Genomic DNA, 20648 nt, shown 5'->3' on the forward strand with positions numbered 1-20648 from the left:
GTTGAGCCGGATGATTGAGGCTTGGTCAGAACTCAAAATCAATCCTCTACTATGAATGATTTCAATCCTCTACTATGAATGATTTTGGTGGGGTTGCATTTTTTGTGAGTGAAGCATCTTTTTCAAACTATGCTGAGGAAACAAAGACTTTCTCTCACTAGTATTTTTTTTTTTTTTTTGTTTTTGAACACCTTCTCTCACTTAGTAATATGTAGATTAAGTCAAGGATCCAAAGCATACTTGTATATGTCTGTCTTGTCTTGTGTGTTGACATGTCTCTTGCGTCTTTAAACTTGATTTTCTCCATAGAGTGAAGCAAAAGAAAAAATGGGCTTCTTCTGTCATCCACTTACCAAGATTTGCTGATTCATCCTTTTCTGATAGCGACAATCTCCGTTTCCCACTCTTGGATTCTGTGATTCTTGTGTTATTTATCTTTCTTGTACAACGAGACACTGTTTTATGGCTTCTCTGTCTGAAATCGTCGAGCAAGAGGTTGTAGCATCACCAAGAGGCAAGCTTTCAATAACAAGTGAAAGCAGTCTAGTCTTCTGTCGCCTCATTGTCCATGCCCCTTGTTCGTAGTTACTCTTTAAAAACTTAGAATGATTCAAACTCGTGTTTTTTATTTTTCGGGTAATGATTTGTCTTCTGTTAGATTCAGGAGATTGTTTTATCAGCAGACATCAAATGTAGTGACTGTCAGAGAAAAATCGCTGACATAATGTCGAGGATGATCGGTAAGACATAGTTTACTTGGATGAGACAATGTTTTGCTCTTTCACTTAATAGAGTGTTCCTCTGTTTTCTCTGTTTCTCTTTCAAGAAGCAGAAACATATTCAATATTGGTGAGCGTATTGGAGAAGAAAGTGACACTGAACATGTACATATTCCGGTGACCGGAGAGTCTCCAAATCATACGGCGAAGCTCTTCTCTGCAAAAATGTCCACCTTCAAAGCGTAGGATACTTCATTCTTCTAGAAACAACTCAATGTTGAGTAGTTTTTGCTTTATTGTCATCCTCTTTGCAATAAACCTTTGAAAGTTTTTAATCTTAAATGTCGAATGTGATGGATATTGTTTAGATATGCTTGTAACAATTAACTCTCAGTAACAAATATCATAGAAATGAGAAATTAAAAGAGATTATTGGGAAGTTAGATTGCCGCCACTTTGTAGCCAGAGATTGATGATGTCAGTGGCTTGATTAAGGATAATGATCATCTTCTTCTGAGAGATCCATGGCTTAGCCTCAAGAGTTGACTTAAAGCTCTTCCCATGCATCTTTTCTTGGCAGAAGAAGTAGGGACTTAGTGGGACTGTTCCATGTCCAGGAACATGCTGGTCCAATCCTAATCCTATGTTCTTCTCCATCCACACAACTTTAGAACTACTCTTGCCTTCTCTTCTTGGTTGTTTCACCACCTAAAGGACAACAACTAAGTTTTTGTGATTTTGTTTGAAACACACAAAGAAGTAGAGTGTTGTTGTTATTTACTTGTTTTGGTTGTAGAGTGTCGGAAACATCAGTGACTTTTTCAGCAGTGAGTGTCTCTGGAGATACAAAGAGTCACGATTTTCCTTTTTAGAGAGATGGATACGGTGGATTGGTTATTGAACGATGCCAAGAAGAGCAGTCATGGAGGGTTTTGGCTGTTGAGAGATGAAAGAAGAGCAGAGAGAAGCAGAGAGAGTGAAGAGTGGAGTGCCATTAATGACATCATTTTTATTGTTCCTCCAAGAGCAGTGGAGATCTATTAGGGATATTATATCCCATATGGGAATTCCTGATAAAGTAACATTAAGTAGTATATAAAGTTTTATGATCAATTCACTAATCACCAATTGGTTTTAAGTTGAAAACCCATAATTAAATATGAATCTAACATGAACATGGCATCAGAGTCAGGTTCTAAATACCTTAAACCCCTAATTAATATAACTCTATCCGACCGGGTATAAAAAGTCGTAATTGACTCGCTCGACCGAGTATAACTGTCTTAAAGTTCCGAGATTTATGGTCGATAAGAACATCATCTCGACGAGGGGTATTAGGGATATTATATCCCACATCGAGAATTCTAACGGACATTAAGTAATATATAAAAGTTTAGGGTCAATCCATCAATCACCAATTGGTTAAGTTAGAAGCCCATAATTAACCCCGAATTTAACGAGATCCTTATGCAAATGGATAAAGGACACGATTATGGTTGCAGTAGAACTCCAAAGTGGTTGGCCACTGATATGAAATTATATGGGTTTTATTGATTTGGCCCATTATTTTATTTTTTATTTTTTTTTTCAGTTTATTTTGTTTCAGAGTTAATAGAAATATGTTACAAGCCCATGAAGATACATCAAAAGATGAAATAAAAATGGGATGAACTGGCTTTTTATTAGTAAAAGGCAATCTGTCTTATTGCAAAATGATGGTCCTTATGTAGATCAGACTGATCATGGTGTGTGTGTGATGGTGAATGTAATCAATAGTTCATGAACATGATTATGTTATCAAGTGTTTAAGCTAGTAACTAGTAAGTGTACATTGTGTGAGTTTCTTGACCGTATAGGAGTTCTATCTGATCTTTAGTTATGGGATGATTGTTTAACTTAGATCGGACTGCGTTTGGCATGAAACTTTTATTCAGAATTTATTACAATTTCCTAAATTTTGTTAGCTTTTCTTAGTTTTTATACCGTTTATGAAGATATAGAAGTGGTGGATAGATGTTGTATCAGTAAATTAGTAATACAAAAGATGAGAAAAGCGACATTAACATGGAGCGGAAGAATAGTCAAATAAGTTTTTCTTATTTTTATAGAGAAAGAGAAAAAAAATTAGCAACATATTTGTAGATCTCAACTTGGAAATTTTGTAACGGTTAGCCTAACACATATTGAAAATAAATAAGTTGGAAAAGCATCATATGTACTTTAACATAATTTGTAGAGTTTTTGATTAAAAGTTTTGAGTTTCTTGAAGAAACGAACACTTAAGCATCTAGATATAATTAAAATTATTGTTTTAGAAAGTTAAACCAATGAAAATGAGAGTTTTTTTTAAAAACCTCTAGTTAATTATACTATTACAACGAAGAGAAATATTACATAGACGATTCTACGGCCGACAATTCTACCACCTTATGAGAATACATTTTGACTATGAGATCCATGTCTGGTACACCATTCAGTCATGCGCCATGCTGAATATCTCTTGCAACACTTTTTCTCCACAATCTACATAATCTTGATTTTCTTGGATTTTAACCCCAAACCTCTTGGTGTATAAGCATTAATGAACATTAGTCAAACCAAACCGCTGGACTAATGAGAATTACACAAAGGAGAGTTTTTTTAAGAAATGATTCTACTTTCATCTCTACGTTCTTTCTCTTTTAGAAATAAATATATATTAATAGTGACCAACCCGAGAAAAACGGACACGAGAACAAGTCTCCGACTAACCAGTAAATACTTTTATATTAATTAATGACCAGCCCGAGAAAACGGGCACCAGACAAGTCTTCGACTAACCAATAGAAAAACAGTAATCATCGCTAATATATTAGGCTTATCACTACTTATATATAGAGAATTTAAGGAACATAAAGCGGAAGGAAAAAAACCTAGGCTCAAAGACCGAGGACGGTCCTTCATCATTACAGTAGATCTGCGGTCAACGACTCCGACTCCACCGAAGTGAAAACCGACCACTCTATCTTCACTTCTTTCTCAAATTAGGCGCCGACATACATTATTAATGATCATAGTATTAAGGATCACCCACCACTTCTTTCTTCTGCGGTGGACGAAAACTCGAGAGAATGGAACAGGACACAAACATTGAGGGAACCACCATTCTCAACTGGCTATCCTGCTCACCAAAGCTCTAACCACAGAGAAATTGAATGACAGTTCGAACCCATTAACTAGAGCACCATTCCTTGGAGATGAGGTGTGAATCCGAGAATCAAAATACAAACAGAGACAAATAATAGATGACAATACTATATCACCGCCAACAAAGCACAAGCAAGAAGATGGATTCGAGACAGGCGCTGAACCTATTACCAGAGAGCCCACAGACTGCATAAAAGATTTGGGAACCAACACACCATGACCAAAACGAGTTGGGTATGGTGTTGGGATTGTTAGTCCACCAAAAGGAGCGACTGAATAATGAGATCAACTCGAATTCCGAATTCCAGGAGAGAAGCCCCCGACCACCCACTTCCACCCAGAGAATCCAAAGAGCAAAGAATCCAACCAAAGCTAGCAGTCCGTTCTGTAGCAAACACACAGCGAGCACTTACAATGGGAAACAAATGGAAAACAAGAGAACCTTAGACAATACGAGACCAGACTGTTTCAACAGAGCTCTGGACACAATACCAAGAAGAGGAGAGGACAGAAGGGAGGGAGATCGACTGAGATGCACTGGAAAGGCCATAGAAGACAAAACCAAGTCGCATCACATCTTATCTCCGCGCGTGAACGAGACCAGCACCACACACTCAGAAGCCGGGGACTATGAATTAACACGAGGACGAGGTTAAGGAACCCTCCGAAGTACCCCTGTCTCCAAAGCAGAAAATGAGAAGTCGACAAACCAAAGAACATAAGATGTGAACTGCTGAGACCGGAAGAGAGACAGAACATGAGACTGCATACCAGATGTAGTGGTTGAGCCCTCCTCCTCCTCCACGCGCTGCCGTAACACGAAAGGGGTCCCTAGATTGGAAAACTCAGACCCGCTTTCAAACCTTTATAAATCCGACCCCTACACGAAAAGAGTCCCAAACACTTTTTTCTCTTATTTATCATTTTGTATTAATTTTATTGAGAAACACGATGAAAAAATCACTGATTCAGATCTAATGAATGGTTTAAAATGTTTACTCTGAGAAGTTCTGGATTACACATAGATTCTTGGTCATAAAAAGCTTAATCAATAAATTAATACATTTTTGAAACTTGTTGAGAAATCGTCTTCCATAATTCTATAAATGCATGTAAGATATTAACTAGAAAAACATATGTTATTTTATTTTCTAGTTCCTACATTGAATAATTCTTACACATTCAATTAATATTATAGCAGACAATTGATAGAAGCTGAGGAGACATGAATCTTGAACTCGAGCCCTTGTTGATTGTCGTCCCCGGAGCCATCAATGAATACCCAGCGAAGTCCCGCATGTTTCTGATCTGCTCTCCAAGAGCCATCTGTGTAGCAATTGATAGTTGCTTCCGGTACCTGATAGGGGAGGGTCTCGATGGTTTTTGGGAGGTGATGAGGGCACCAGAGATTGGGCCTGTTCCCATTCTCTGGCTGAGAGTATAGTGAATCCAACTGTTTTAGTGGGTGTCGAATCTCTGTTCTCAAAGATGAGTTGATTTTGGGAAACCCATATATATTCCAAAAAAAATCCAGGGGATGAGGTTCGATGAAACGCCATACGGAGGGAGATTTGTCCATCTCTGGAATGACTGGACGTTGTCTTTTATAGTAGAGTCTTTCGACAATGAGACTGGAGTCTGATACAAGACTTTTCAAGTATCTAAGATCAAATCAATGTAGTATAAAAGATTATCGAACCAATCCTAGGTGATTATGATGCAAAGGGAATGCAAGACCATGCTTAATCTAAGTGCTACAAGTTTTTGAGATGATTTGAAACTAGCTTACTACCTAAAATGCAATAAAGGCACAAGCTTTCTTTCTTATAAAAAGGGAGAACTCATGGGATATGAGAATTGATCTTGGGTGATCAAGATTCAACCTAAAGGTGTCAACTTTTAACCAATCTATTTCTACCTTAGGCCTAGACACAATCCTAAGCAAACTCTATCCCTAGATGAATGCTCATTTACCTAGATAACTCAAGCATCAAATTCCTTTGGTTGAATGTTATCTAAATAATCATTAATCTCAAGTCTACTAGTCATCTTAACACCTTTAACAACAAATCCCTTTGGCAAAGGATGTTAAAAGCTTAGGAGAGTTGGTTCATGCATTTCATCAAACACCTTCCGGATATGAAATGCCTAGAGCTCAACTTTAGAGAGGCCAACTCTAAAATTGCATTAAAAGCCCTCTACTAGCAAGGAATAAGATTGATCTATACCTAAACACCTTAGATCTAGCTTAATCACCCTTAATCTCCCTAACCCATGAATCCAAAAATGACTACTCACTACTCTCCATGATGAGCCCAAGAATCAAAGATGATTTGGTGCTAAACATGATAAGAGATCAAGATAATCAAGCAATCACAAGAGAGAAATGATCAAGATAGGATTTTTCACCTAAAAGTTCTTTTGTGATTTGATAGAAAACAAGATAAGATCCTACAATTAGGTCTGAAGGACCTTTATAGTAGCTTAAAGTCGAACCTGGTTTAACCCAACAAACCTGGGTTAACCAACACAAATTGGTAATTATCTGGTCAAACCCGGAAAATGTTGACTTTCTTGACTCGCAGCGGCCACGTGAAACCGCTCCGCCTAGCCGCTGGAACACTCGCAGCGGCTTCCTTGCTTCGTCATCACACCGCTGCGACAAGTACGAACGCGGCAGGGAACGAAGTATTTTTTCCAGCGGTCTCGTCACACCGCTCGCACAAGCTACACGCGCTTCGTCAAGTACGAACGCGGCAGGAACAAGTATTTCCCAGCGGTCTCGTCACACCGCTGCGTCAGGCCGCTCCCGCACTTGGTCTCCATTTCTTGAGTCTTCATCTCTCGAGCGTTGTCTACAGCGGCTTCAGTACACCGCTGCGTAAGGCCGCTCCCACACTTGGTCTCCGTTTCTCAGCGCTGGCAGCGGCTTCTTGAGGGGCCAAAAGGCTGCTGGGACTTCCTTATGCCGCTGGGACACTTGATCAATGCGTCTCCTTCTCGAGAATCACCCCTTTTTGCCTCCAAACCATCTCTAAATGCTCCAAAGTCACCAATTGAAATCTCCATCACCTGATAAGGACATATGTAATGCAATGCAACCCTAAACATATCTAAATGCTATCCTAAATAGTCAACATATGCTAGAATGAATGGTTAAAACAATGCAAATTGAGAAGATATCAACTCCCCCAAACTTGTATCTTACTTGTCCTCAAGTGACCTTGTAAGAACTCATAAGAGAGAGAGGTTTGAAAGTGGGAACTCATAGCCAAAAGTAACACTTCCTAGCACTCAACTTAATATCCTAAAGAAACATAGCAAATAGCATGAGCATTCTCCTTATTATACTCTAGCTTCTCTAGGCCTATCCATACTCTTTTTCCTCTACTCAAGTTGCAATACTCTCTACCAACAAGTCCCTTCAATCAGCTCTCACATTGATTCACACACACACACACAATGTGAAGTCTCACAAATGGGCACATGATCTCAATCATTTGGCTAGGTATGCAATGGTCTAATATGAATGAAGAGATGGGTTCAAATGTTTTTATTTAAGGGTGGTTATCACTCAAAACAAGGAGCTTGATCATTATGCAAAATTTATCTAAGATTAGAAGCAACTCATGCATACATAGATTCATTCTCATCATTCTACCCCATTTTTGTTATAAATGATCACAAGTTCTACCCTCTTTATCATCATCTCAAAAATCAATCGAAACCCCTCACATCACTCACCCAATGTACAACTCTCTTCTTTTTTTATTTTTTTCATTTTTATTTGACCCACTCACTAGGGATTTTAATCCACTTTCCACAAGCTCTAACCCTTTTTCTTTTTTCTTTCTTTTTTTTTTTAGGAGGAAGGTTCTTTGTTGCATAATCAAGAGCTTCTTATTATTATTATTTTTTATATATATCCCTAGGAGCTTTATTTTCATAATTTTTTTTTCACTCTTCAAACCCAAGATATTGAAATTTAAAACACACAAACCCCTCTCACCATCCCCAAATGCTAACTCATTGTGCTATTCAAGAGATGAGAATAAACCTATGTTTGCCTCCAATACTCTCAAGATTTTGCACATGACAAGCTATCAAAAGAGTTCTCACTCATGCAATTCAATGTTTGGTCTCAAAGAATGGTTAGGGTTTTTAGGGTAAGGAGTGCCATTTGGGTTAACAAAGATAGGTATGAAGGAATAAGATAACCCAAATGTGTATGAGATCCATGATCAAGTATGCAAATGCCCATATGCAAGAGAGATTAAATTCATTCAAGCCAAGTTTAGATTGGAGCTGATCTTAAGAACAATGCTAACATCAAGCAAGCAAACAAGTTTCAAGAAGAGTTTTCAAGGCTCGAAGCGTACAAAGTTTTCAAGAGATGCTTAAGCTACTTGATATGTTTAGGGTGTCATTTTGAGTTCTAGACAAGGGTTCTTTGCAAGGCATTTTAAATCATTATTCCCAATGCAAGTGAATGCAACATGTATGCTCTAGACTTAATCTTAAAAGTGCAAGTGATGCAACTACATGTTTATTTTTGTGTTTTTCAAAATTTTTTATTTTTTTTTCTTTTTTTGTTTTTTGTTTTTTGTTTTTTCTATGCATATATGTATGTACAATGCGATGCATGAGACTCAATTCATCAAAGAAAACATGATCAAATACTTGATACCTCCCCCAAACTTTGTTCACACAGTCTCTGTGTTAGAAAGTAGGAGGAGATACCGAAAAGAGAAATAAATGCAAAGAAAAACTGATATATACAATGGAAGGGTGATGATGAAACCTGGCTAAGCAAAGGAGGATGCTCCCTCCGTGTCGTCGTCGTCGGTAGCGACTGAAGGAGACTCGTTGGAGGAGGCTCGGGGTGGAGGAGCTGTGTTCCTGCGTCTACGACGGAGTCGGTACTCCGGGGAATGAGGAGGTCCATAGAAGACAGGGTATGGGAGAGTAGATGGACCAGCACCAGCCAACACGTCATCCCGTTGACAACCAGAACCGATAGACACTTGAGAGAGAAGTGCAGTGACCTTTTTCATCTGTCTCTTAAGCGCTTTCACTGAGTTCTTAAGCTTGTAGATGGTGGAATCTTGCATCTTGTTCCACCGAAGCAACTTGGCGTTTTGAGAGAGAGCTTGGCGCAATGCAATGTTCAGTGTAACTCCACCATAAGGCTGAAAGTGGTATCTCTCTGTCCCATACACCGTAGCTGGCGTGGTCGGTCCTTCGTCATCAGCATCACTAGGACGAGCTGCCCGAGAAGAACTGGCCTTGGTCTTCTTCTTGCGCGCTTTGGTGATGGTCTCAAGTACACCAAAATCTGCGGGAATGAGCTCATGAGCAGCTGGAGCGAAAAGTACATGCCGAGGATCAGATAGCGTCGTCAACCTCTCACAGGGGAGGAATATCTGTAGCTGCTCAGGCTCGAGGGGTAACCATACCGATTGCCAGATTGGCCGGTAAGGAAATGGGTTTTCTTCAAGTAAGCGAGATTAATGGAGGCTGGAGCATGATCGCGAGGTCCCAAATCTATCCCAAATGCTTCCAAGATCGGAGTAATGAAGCTCCCGATAAACAGCGTCGGTTTTTCATTCGGAGTTGTCCAAGCCCAATCTCGATAGTACTCAAACCGCTTCATCAACAATCCCAAAAGTCCCAAATCCTCAAAATCTTCCGGATCGGTGTGGAGTAGCGTTCCTTCCTCAAGAATCGGGAGAAGTCCAAGAGCTAGAAGTTTGAGCTCATCATCGTTTGCTCCGCCCGGTTCCCTTCCTGAGTAAAAGGTGTGAGTAAGGACCTTGTGGGCATATCTCACTCCCGGGTTAGAGATGTCATTGCTCTTGTCCTCTCCCGCTGTACGCGACCACCCCGTAATCATTGTCCATATGTCATCCACAATTGCCGACCTAGCAGGTAGAAACGACCCACGGTTGTCCGAGAAGCCGAGAATGGAGCTTAGCTTCTTGAAACCCACCTTATAGGTTCTCTCATTGATCTTAAAGCTGATGCGCCCAAATCCCTCGGTCCTATGTTCGTCGCAATGATATTGCACGAAAAAATGTAGACAAAAACTCACAAGAAGCCTCCTTGTGAACCCCGTAGCTCATGCCAAGTAGTGACTCCATGCCCATGTTCTGGAGAATCATCCTTACATCTTCATAGATCCCAAGCGCATGAAGAGCTTCAGCATCCGGAAATCTCATGGGGTTCCATTTGACATCATCATAAAGGCGCTCATAGAGTTGTGCTGAAGTCGGTTTGCTGGTTGGGGGCACTCTCTTCCGCTTCTTAGCTGGCTTGGGAGCAGGTGTTTCTTCTTCCTCATCTTCAGTCTCAGCTCTAAGACCCTCTTCTATCATCTCTTCGATCTCTGCCTCCAATGTCGCTCTGTCAGCTGGCGACTTTTCTCTTTGCTGTGGAGCTTTGCGCCGGGAAACCTGAGCTGGTGGGTTTGGCGTTGGTCGGCTTGCTCGTGGTGGGTTGGTTCTTGTCCCGGCTCGAGACGAAGTGCCTACATCCCCAATGCGATCAGTTCCGGGACCGCGATCTTTCCCCCATGTCCTGCTATCAACAAGCTTGAAATTGTATAAGTGACATGATCAATAAGAAACAAATTAAAGCTTGGAAAGAGTTAATGAGTTCAAAAACAGCAAATGGCATTCATACTCATCTTCTATGACTCAATAAACTCAATTTTAACATCAAACAATCACTTCCATTTCAATTTTCGAAAACCCCCAATATGAACCCTAACTTTTCAAATTCGAATTCAGGTCAATTAAACACGTTTTTCATCTACCCAACTCATCAATCAAGTATAAAAGGACATAATTAACGAGTATTGAACAAGAAATCATCCATGCAACCACTTTAAAAAAAAATGGGAAATTTTAAATCCGAAAATAAGATGACGATTTCTCTATACCTTAGCTTGTTTCAGATAAACAAGAGTAGGGAAATGAAAAGTCGAAGTGAAATCATGGAGATAGCAACTTGAATCAACGAATTTGGTGAAGAATTGAGAGATTTATGAGTTCTTATGCTTGAGAGAATGAAAGTATGTAGTTTTTTGATAAGGGAGAGAGAGAGAGAGATACGATTTTGGAGAGGAAGAAGGAGTGTCTCGCGTCGGGTTTTGGTGATTTCGATCCGGTTCAGTTGAATTGAAACGGAAATCGACGCCGGTATGCGCAATTGAGTGTCGCAGCGGTCACCGTATACCGCTCCGCAAGACCGTTGCGCCTCTCACAGCGGCTTCTTGCCTCAAAATCGCACAGACCGCTGCGACAAGTACGAATCGGGCAGGGGGGTAGAGTATTTTCACAGCGGTTTTATGAGACCGCTCCACGATACCGCTGTGACACTTGAAGCATATTTCTCATCTTCTCGTTTAGTCGCAGCGGTATGAGTAGACCGCTGTGTATGGCCGCTGTGAGCGTTTTGAACCTCACCACACCTCGTTTAATGCCACAATCTCTCCTCTTGGACCTGAAGATCTGATAGACACAGAAAAATAGCCAAAGACATACGAGAAATAGGAAAAAATAAAAATATGTACAAGGATAGACATGGGACTTCCTCCCAAGTGAGCTTGTTTTAAGTCTCTAGCTTGACTTCCTTTCTTTTTGGCTAGGCGGGAATGGGGTCGGAGAGAGGAACCGAGGTTCTCTCCTCCTATGTTGTGGCTCCCATGTAGAGCTTAACCCTCTGTCCATTGACTGTAAAGTCTCCACCATTCTTGTTCCATAACACAATTGCCCCATATGGCCTAACTTCCTTGATCGTGAAAGGACCGGACCATCTTGACTTGAGTTTCCCGGGGAACAACTTCAGTCTAGAGTTGTAGAGAAGCACTTGATCTCCAGCACTGAATTCTCTCTTCAAGATCTTCTTGTCATGAAAAGCTTTGGGTTTTTTCCTTGTAAATCCTTGAGTTCTCAAAAGCATCAAGTCGGATCTCCTCCAGTTCATTGAGTTGGAGAAGTCTCTTCTCCTTGGCACTCTTGATGTCAAAGTTCAGCAGCTTAACAGCCCACAATGCTTTGTACTCAAGTTCAACTGGTAGATGACAAGCCTTCCCATATACAAGGTTGAAAGGTGTGGTTCCTAAAGGAGTCTTGTAAGCAGTCCTATAAGCCCATAGTGCATCATCTAGCTTGATGGACCAATCTTTCCTTGTAGTCCCCACTGTTTTCTCCAAAATAGACTTGATTTCTCTGTTGGAGATCTCAACTTGTCCACTTGTCTGAGGATGGTAGGGAGTTGCAACCTTATGCTTCACACCATTCTTCTTGATAAGACTTTCAAACAGCTTGTTGATGAAGTGAGAACCCCCATCACTGATGACAGCTCTTGGAACTCCAAACCTTGGAAAGATGGTGCTTTTGAACATCTTTATCACCACCCTAGAATCATTGGTGGGACTTGCCACAGCTTCTACCCACTTGGAGACATAGTCAACAGCTACAAGGATGTATTTTTTGCCAAAAGATGATGGGAATGGTCCCATGAAGTCAATACCCCACACATCAAACACCTCCACTTCTAGAATTGGGTTTTGAGGCATCTCATTTCTTTTGGTGATGTTTCCTCTCCTTTGACATGAATCACACCTAGAGACAAAGTCTTGAGTGTCTTTGAACATATGAGGCCACCAAAACCCAGCTTGTAACACCTTTGAGACAGTCTTGAAAGTAGCAAAGTGCCCTCCATAGGATGACCCATGACAGTGTGTGAGGATCCCTTCAACTTCTTCATCAGCTACTGCTCTTCTATAGAGTTGATCCCTACAAAGGATGTAGAGGTAAGGTTCATCCCAATAGTATCTCTTCACATCTTTGTAGAACTTCTTTTTGGCATATCTCTCAAGATCAAGTGACTCTCTTCCACAAGCTAAGTAGTTCACCAAATCAGCATACCAAGGGCCTTTCTCTTCAGTTGCCTTCACCTCTTCAAGCTTCTTTCCAGTTTCACAAACTGCTACCACTGCTCCAATTGCCATGATTTGCTCTTCGGGAAGCCCTTCATCAATAGGGATCCCACTCTCAATCTTCAGTCTAGACAAGTGATCATCTACATCATTATCAACTCCTGGCTTGTCTCTAATCTCAAGGTCAAACTCTTGTAGCAGCAAGATCCACCTCAACAGCCTTGGCTTAGCATCCTTCTTGGCCATGAGGTGTCTCAATGCAGCATGATCAGTGTAGACTATGACCTTTGACCCAACTAAGTAGCTTCTGAACTTCTCAAAGGCGTAGACAATGGCTAGCAACTCCTTCTCAGTTGTAGCATACTTCATTTGGACTTCATCAAGAGTTTTACTCGCATAGTAGATCACATGAGTCTTCTTGTCCTTCTTTTGACCAAGAACAGCTCCCACAGCATAGTCACTAGCATCACACATGATCTCAAAGGGGAGATCCCAATCTGGTGGCTGCACAATTGGGGCGCTAACCAGCTTCTCCTTCAACTTCTTGAAGGCTTGTAGACATTCCCAATCAAAGACGAATGCAGCCTCCTTGCATAGAAGCTTAGTCATTGGCCTTGCTATCATCGAGAAGTCTTGGATGAATCTTCTATAGAATCCAGCATGACCGAGGAAGCTTCTAATGTCTTTAACCGTCTTTGGTGCAGCTAACCCAACCATCACTTCAATTTTGGCCTTGTCTACCTCAATCCCCCTCTCTGAAATCTTGTGTCCAAGTACAATCCCTTCCTTAACCATGAAGTGACACTTCTCCCAGTTCAGCACAAGGTTGGTCTCTTCACATCTCTTGAGGACCCTGCTAAGATTTGACAAACAAGCAGAAAACGAAGATCCGTAGACAGAGAAATCATCCATAAACACCTCCACAACATCCTCTATAAGATCAGAGAAAATAGACATCATGCATCTTTGGAAAGTGGCTGGAGCATTACATAGCCCAAATGGCATCCTTCGATAAGCAAAGGTACCATAGGGGCATGTGAAAGTCGTTTTCTCTTGATCATTTGGATGTATGGGGATTTGGAAGAACCCTGAATACCCATCAAGAAAACAATAATATGGATGATTTGCAAGTCTCTCAAGCATTTGATCAATGAATGGCAATGGAAAATGATCCTTTCTAGATGCTTTGTTAAGTTTTCGATAATCTATGCACATCCTATGTCCTGTTATTGTTCTTGTTGGTATTAGTTCATCCTTATCATTTTTAACCACAGTCATTCCTCCTTTCTTTGGAACAACATGCACAGGAGACACCCATTTGCTATCCGAAATAGGATAGATGACTCCTGTATCTAAGAGTTTAAGAATCTCTTTCTTAACAACATCCTTCAAGTTGGGGTTCAACCTTCTTTGATGTTCTATAGAAGTCATAGATTCATCCTCTAGATGTATCCTATGCATGCATAAAGAAGGTGATAGCCCTTTAATATCTTCTAGTGAGTAGCCTATTGTCTTTCTATACTTTTTAAGTTCATTCAAAAGTTTAGACAATTCATCTTCACTAAGCTCACTACTCACTATGACAGGGTAAGTCTCATTAGGGCCAAGGAAAGCATACCTTACACCATGGGGAAGAGGTTTAAGCTCCACTTTTGGTGCTTTGAGTTCACTCCAATCATCCTCTTGGATATTCTCGTGTTGAGTAGCTGAGGAAGCATGGTGATCCTCATATGAAAGCTCCTCATTCTGTTCTTCATCAACTATCTCCCTGTGAGAGTCCAGCATCTTCACATAAGCATCACTTTCCTTGTTCTCAACCATTTGGACCTCTCTCTCAATTGTCAAGGCATGTTGTAGAGAGTCTTCAAGTGCCAATTCCTCTAGAAGTTCATCAGCTAAAACCTCCATCTCCTCAATGTAGAATGCTTGGCTATGAGTAATAGGATTCTTCATCACCTCCTTGATGTCAAAGTGAAGAATGTTTCCCTTTCCAAGGTGAAGATCAATCTTCCCTTCCTTAACATTCACAACTGCTCCTGCTGTAGCCAAGAAAGGTCTCCCCAATATCAAAGGATCTGTTGGTTCTTCATCCATCTCTAACACCACAAAATCTGTAGGAATCTCACAATTTCCAACCATAACAGAGAGATCTTCTAGGATACCAATGGGAATCTTCACTGAGCGATCAGCTAGCACAAGAGAGAGTCTACACTTCTTGTATTGTGTAAAGCCAAGCCTTTTAGCAATGGAGAGAGGCATAAGGCTCACACTTGCTCCTAAATCGCATAGACACCTCTCAAAAGTAAATTGCCCAATGGCACAAGGTAAAGTAAAGCTTCCTGGATCTTCAAGCTTCTTAGGGGTGGTTAGCCTTTGGATAATAGCACTACACTCATGAGTAAGAACCACCATGCCTTCCATCTCCTTCTTCTTCTTAGTTACAACATCCTTGAGGAACTTGCTGTATTGAGGCACTAGTATGAAGGCATCAATTATGGGCATAGTAATCTGAACTTCACTCATTTGTTTCTCAAATAAAGCCTTGTATTGCTTCAAAAGCTGTCTCTTGAATCTACCGGGAAAAGAAAGTTTTGGTTCATAGGGAGGAGGATTGAATAGAGCTTCTTTTGATGAAGTAGCAACTTCATTCTTGTTCTCCCCCTTCTTTTCTTCTCGAACTTTACCCTTTCCTTTTGCTTCAACTATTTTCTCCAAGATTTCTTCATTGGTCTTCTCATCCATAATAACTACATCATCATCCACATTGATGACCACCTCCCCATCTTGCTTCTCATTATCCCTAATGAGATTTCTTGGTGGTAGCTGTTTTCCACTCCTAAGGGTGATGGCTTTCATTGTCTCCTTGGGATTTTGCTCTGACTTTCCAGGTAATGCCCCTTGTTGGCGACTTGGCTGAGAGTTCATTGAAGCAAACTGATTCTCCAAATGGCGGATCTTGTTGTTGAGCTCATTGTAACTTCCATCAATCTTGGAATGAATTTTCGTGAACTCATAACCCATTGTCTTCTCATTCTTGGCCTGAAAATCCAAAAGTTTCTTGAACATTGCATCCACACTTGTATCTGAAGCTGGAGATTGTGAAGAACTTCCTTGAGCTTGAGTAAACTGATTGTTGTTATTGTTGAAACCAGGAGGGGTGTTTTGCCTAGGCTGATAGCTCCCTTGCTGAGTGTTTTGCCTCTGCTGGTATCCTCCTTGCTGGTTGTTTGAGTAGGACTTTTGCTGGTAGTTGTTGTACTGAAAGTTAGGTTCCTTCATGTACCAAGAACCATTATTGTTGATGAAGCACAGCTCTTCTTGTCCTTCCAAACCATCAACGTCATTAATCTTGGGAGGAATCTCTTGAATAGGACCACCCACAAAGTTGACCTGCTCTTGTTTAGCTTGGTTAGAAAGAAGCAAGTCCATCTTCTCCTGCAAGGACTTGATCTCTTTCTTTGTCTGTTGATCATCATTTCTGTTGACCCTATCATGCTCCTCGCTGTAGACTGAGTCGCTCTTAGCCATGTTCTCCATCAGTTCCTCTGCTTCTTCTTCAGTTCTCCCCAAGAAGAAACCATTGCTGGCAGTATCAAGCCTGTTTCTGCACTGTGGTAAGGCTCCTCTATAGAAGGTGCTAAGCAAGCTCTCGTTGCTGAAACCATGATGAGGGCACTGAGACCAATAACCCTTGAACCTTTCCCATGCTTCACTGAAGCTCTCTAGACCTTTTTGTTGAAATCCGGAGATTTCGTTCATGATCTTAGCTGTCCTTGAAGTAGAGAAGAACTTTTCTAGGAAGGCTCTCTTGCAATCTTCCCAAGTAGTGACAGTGTCACTTGGAAGAGTCTTCTCCCATTGGTGTGCCTTGTCTCCCAAAGAGAAAGGAAATAGCTTCAGCTTGAAAGCATCTTCAGAAACACCATTTGTCTTGGACAAGCCACAATACTGATCAAACTTGTACAAGTGATCAAAAGGGTCTTCAGCAGCAAGACCATGATACTTGTTGTTCTCTATAGTGTTGAGCAGCCCTGACTTGATCTCGAAGTTGTTGTTCTCCACAGCTGGTGCTCTGATTCCCAACCTATGACCATGAATGTGAGGTTGATCATAGGCTCCAATGGCACGAGCTTGGCGCTGTGGATGTTGTGGCTGGCGCTGTGGTCTAAAAGGATCAGCTCTTGGACCATTGCCTCCTTGGGCTTCACCATCTTGAGGCAGATTCTCCATATCAAACCCCAACTCTTGCAAGTGAGCCTGTTGCTCTACTTCTCTTCTTTGTCTGGTTATCTCCCTCTCAAGTGCTCTAATGTCTTCGACTCTTGGAACTAGGTTTGTTGGACCTCTACTCCTTGTGTTCATACACCTGAAATGCAAAGAGAGAAGAACAAAGAGAGCAATAACACAATTAAATAAAAATTGACTTAGTCTCAAGCAAATGACTAAATCTCAATGTCACAATCAACTTAGAATTCGGCAACGGCGCCAAATTTGATACAAGACTTTTCAAGGGTCTAAGATCAAATCAATGTAGTATAAAAGATTGTCGAACCAATCCTAGGTGATTATAATGCAAAGGGAATGCAAGACCATGCTTAATCTAAGTGCTACCAGTTTTTGAGATGATTTGAAACTAGCTTACTACCTAAAATGCAATAAAGGCACAAGCTTTCTTTCTTATAAGAAGGGAGAACTCATGGGCTATGGGAATTGATCTTGGGTGATTAAGATTCAACCTAAAGGTGTCAACTTTTAACCAATCTATTTCTACCTTAGGCCTAGACACAATCCTAAACAAACTCTATCCCTAGATGAATGCTCATTTACCTAGATAACTCAAGCATCAAATTCCTTTGGTTGAATGTTATCTAAATAATCATTAATCTCAAGTCTACTAGCCATCTTAACACCTTTAACAACAAATCCATTTGGCAAAGGATGTTAAAATCTTAGGAGAGTTGGTTCATGCATTTCATCAAACACCTTCCGGGTATGAAATGCCTAGAGCTCAACTTTAGAGAGGCCAACTCTAAAATTGCATTAAAAGCCCTCTACTAGCAAGGAATAAGATTGATCTATACCTAAACACCTTAGATCTAGCTTAATCACCTTTAATCTCCCTAACCCATGAATCCAAAGATGACTACTCACTACTCTCCATGATGAGCCCAAGAATCAAAGATGATTTGGTGCTAAACATGATAAGAGATCAAGATAATCAAGCAATCACAAGAGAGAAATGATCAAGATAAGATTTTTCACCTAAAAGTTCTTTTGTGATTTGATAGAAAACAAGATAAGATCCTACAATTAGGTCTGAAGGACCTTTATAGTAGCTTAAAGTCGAACCTGGTTTAACCCAACAAACCTGGGTTAACCAAAACACAAATTGGTAATTATCTGGTCAAACCCGGAAAATATTGACTTTCTTGACTCGCAGCGGCCACGTAAAACCGCTCCGCCTAGCCGCTGGAACACTCACAGCGGCTTCCTTGCTTCGTCATCACACCGCTGCGACAAGTACGAACGCAGCAGGGAACAAAGTATTTTCCCAGCGGTCTCGTCACACCGCTGCGTCAAGTACGAACGCGGCAGGGAACGAAGTATTTTCCCAGCGGTCTCGTCAAACCGCTGCGTCAGGCCGCTCCCGCACTTGGTCTCCATTTCTTGAGTCTTCATCTCTCGAGCGTCTACAGTGGCTTCAGTACACCACTGCGTAAGGCCGCTCCCACACTTGGTATCCGTTTCTCAGCGCTGGCAGCGGCTTCTTGAGGGGCCAAAAGGCCGCTGGGACACTTGATCAATGCGTCTCCTTCTCGAGAATCACCCCTTTTTGCCTCCAAACCATCTCTAAATGCTCCAAAGTCACCAATTGAAATCTCCATCACCTAATAAGGACATATGTAATGCAATGCAACCCTAAACATATCTAAATACTATCCTAAATGGTCAACATATGCTAGAATGAATGGTTAAAACAATGCAAATTGAAAAGATATAAGAGTCAACTACAGATGAAGCTTCCATATGTCTTGAGTGAATCAACAATGGAGCACTAGATGATCAGAGGACTCAATCTCTAGGTAGTGCTTTTAGCTCTCTCCCCCCCCCCCCCCACCCTAAAAAAGGTATTACTTACGGATAACTCCGAACCTAGGGGAGGTATTTGAGCCGAAGCCATTTGAGCCGAAGCCCCATACACTTTCTAGTTAAGAAAAAACAAAATTTAAAGTAATGCTGAATGTAATTATGATTTTTTGAAAGGCACTGATGAAACTAAGAAATGTTTGAAAAAAATTAGGTATTATTGACTATTCAAAATTGGTTCTGGTAAATCTTAGGGGTTGTTATTCAATCAATGATTTAAAATCAATTGTCAAGTTTTATAATTAAAATTTTAAATTTAAACATAGAGAGTGTTATTGGTTTGTCTATTTTAATGGATTTATAAATCCAATCCAAATCAAGTGGGGGTTATTGGTTGGTGTATTTTAATGGATTTGAAAATCCAAACTAAATCTAGTGTTATTGGTTCTATGATTTTAAAATTTGTACTGAAATCATGTGTTATTGGTTTAATGATTCATAAATTCTAATTCAAATAAAGTGTTATTCAATCATATTGATTTACTAATAAATTTTATTTCATAATGGATTTGTATGGATTTCTTTGTTAAAAATACAAAGACTCAAATCCGAGGAAAAACCTCCGGATTTGTAAATACTAGTCCGAGAGAATTTTAAAATCTGCATATTTTATTTGGATTTATAAATACTACATGAATTTCTAAATCAATCAAAATATATAAACCAACAAGTGTTACTGGTTTTATGATTTTAAAATATATATTTAAATCTAGTGTCATTGGTTATGTGATTTAAAAATAGATTTTGAAATCAAGTGTTATCAATAACAAATATTTGTTTAAGGATTTTATTTAAAACTATATTTCAATGGATTTGTAAGTGTTTTTAAAATCAAAATACAAAGAAACAAATACAGAGATGAACCTTGTTATTTTGCTTGGACTTGTATATTCTTTTTTTGAAAGAATTTTAAATTTTATTCACTTCAAAAAACCTTTGTACAACCTAATGCTATTTTGTACAAAAAGAGAAACCTATAGAAGTTTTTAAGAAAGAATTAGAAGTTTATCTACTTCCAAACCATATCTCCATGGCCTTCTCATGTTTGTTTCCCCCTTTCTTTCTCAATGAAGAGATTCTATTGCGAATTAACTTGTCCATAAAGATGAGAAGTAGAGCAACAGATTGTGGAGACTCTCCAACTCTGCGCTTGTTCCTCTCGAACCATATTGCATACAATGTTGCTTGGAAACAATAGCGCAAGAGAAAGGTAGAAAGAGAGTCTCGCGATCCGATCACCAGTCTTTGTAATAGAGTAGGCCAGTGAACAGAGGAGACCGCGCCATCCAAACCCCTTATCGTACCTCTCCAGACCTCAGCAGAGAAAGAGCACTCAAAAAATAAGTGATCCCGAGTTTCTGTAGAAGCACTACAAAGCCAACAAGTAGAGATTGCTTGAGGATTCCACCTGAGCAACCTATCTCCAGTAGATAGCCTGTTAAGGAATATCCAACTTATAAAGGAGTATTTTGGTGTAGCTTCTTTAAACCAAATCCCCTTGAACCAAGAAACACGAGGAGCATGCACTCTTGTAAGATTCCAAGTTTGTGCAGTTATAAACCACGGTCTGAACTCCCCATTTTCACGCATCCAAAGACAGTTATCCTCACATTGGCGAAGACCTTGCTCCTGAAGATTTAGAATCTCACTCT

The 20648-nt window shown here is 40.3% G+C and overlaps 1 non-coding gene and 2 pseudogenes across 1 annotated transcript; 2 read left to right on the forward strand and 1 right to left on the reverse strand.

Moving 5' to 3' along the window:
* Positions 1-462: 462 nt before the first annotated feature.
* Positions 463-1000, forward strand: LOC125601526 (annotated as a pseudogene).
* A 148-nt stretch (positions 1001-1148) lies between these two features.
* On the reverse strand, positions 1149-1726 carry LOC106440170 (annotated as a pseudogene).
* Positions 1727-16507: 14781 nt separating this feature from the next.
* On the forward strand, positions 16508-16614 carry LOC125601527. Its single transcript, XR_007334309.1, has one exon. It is a non-coding gene; the product is annotated as a small nucleolar RNA R71 (small nucleolar RNA).
* The last annotated feature ends 4034 nt before the right edge of the window (positions 16615-20648 follow it).

The sequence above is a fragment of the Brassica napus genome, unplaced genomic scaffold (genome assembly GCF_020379485.1).
Source record: "Brassica napus cultivar Da-Ae unplaced genomic scaffold, Da-Ae ScsIHWf_2598;HRSCAF=3346, whole genome shotgun sequence".
NCBI classification, from domain to species: domain Eukaryota; kingdom Viridiplantae; phylum Streptophyta; class Magnoliopsida; order Brassicales; family Brassicaceae; genus Brassica; species Brassica napus.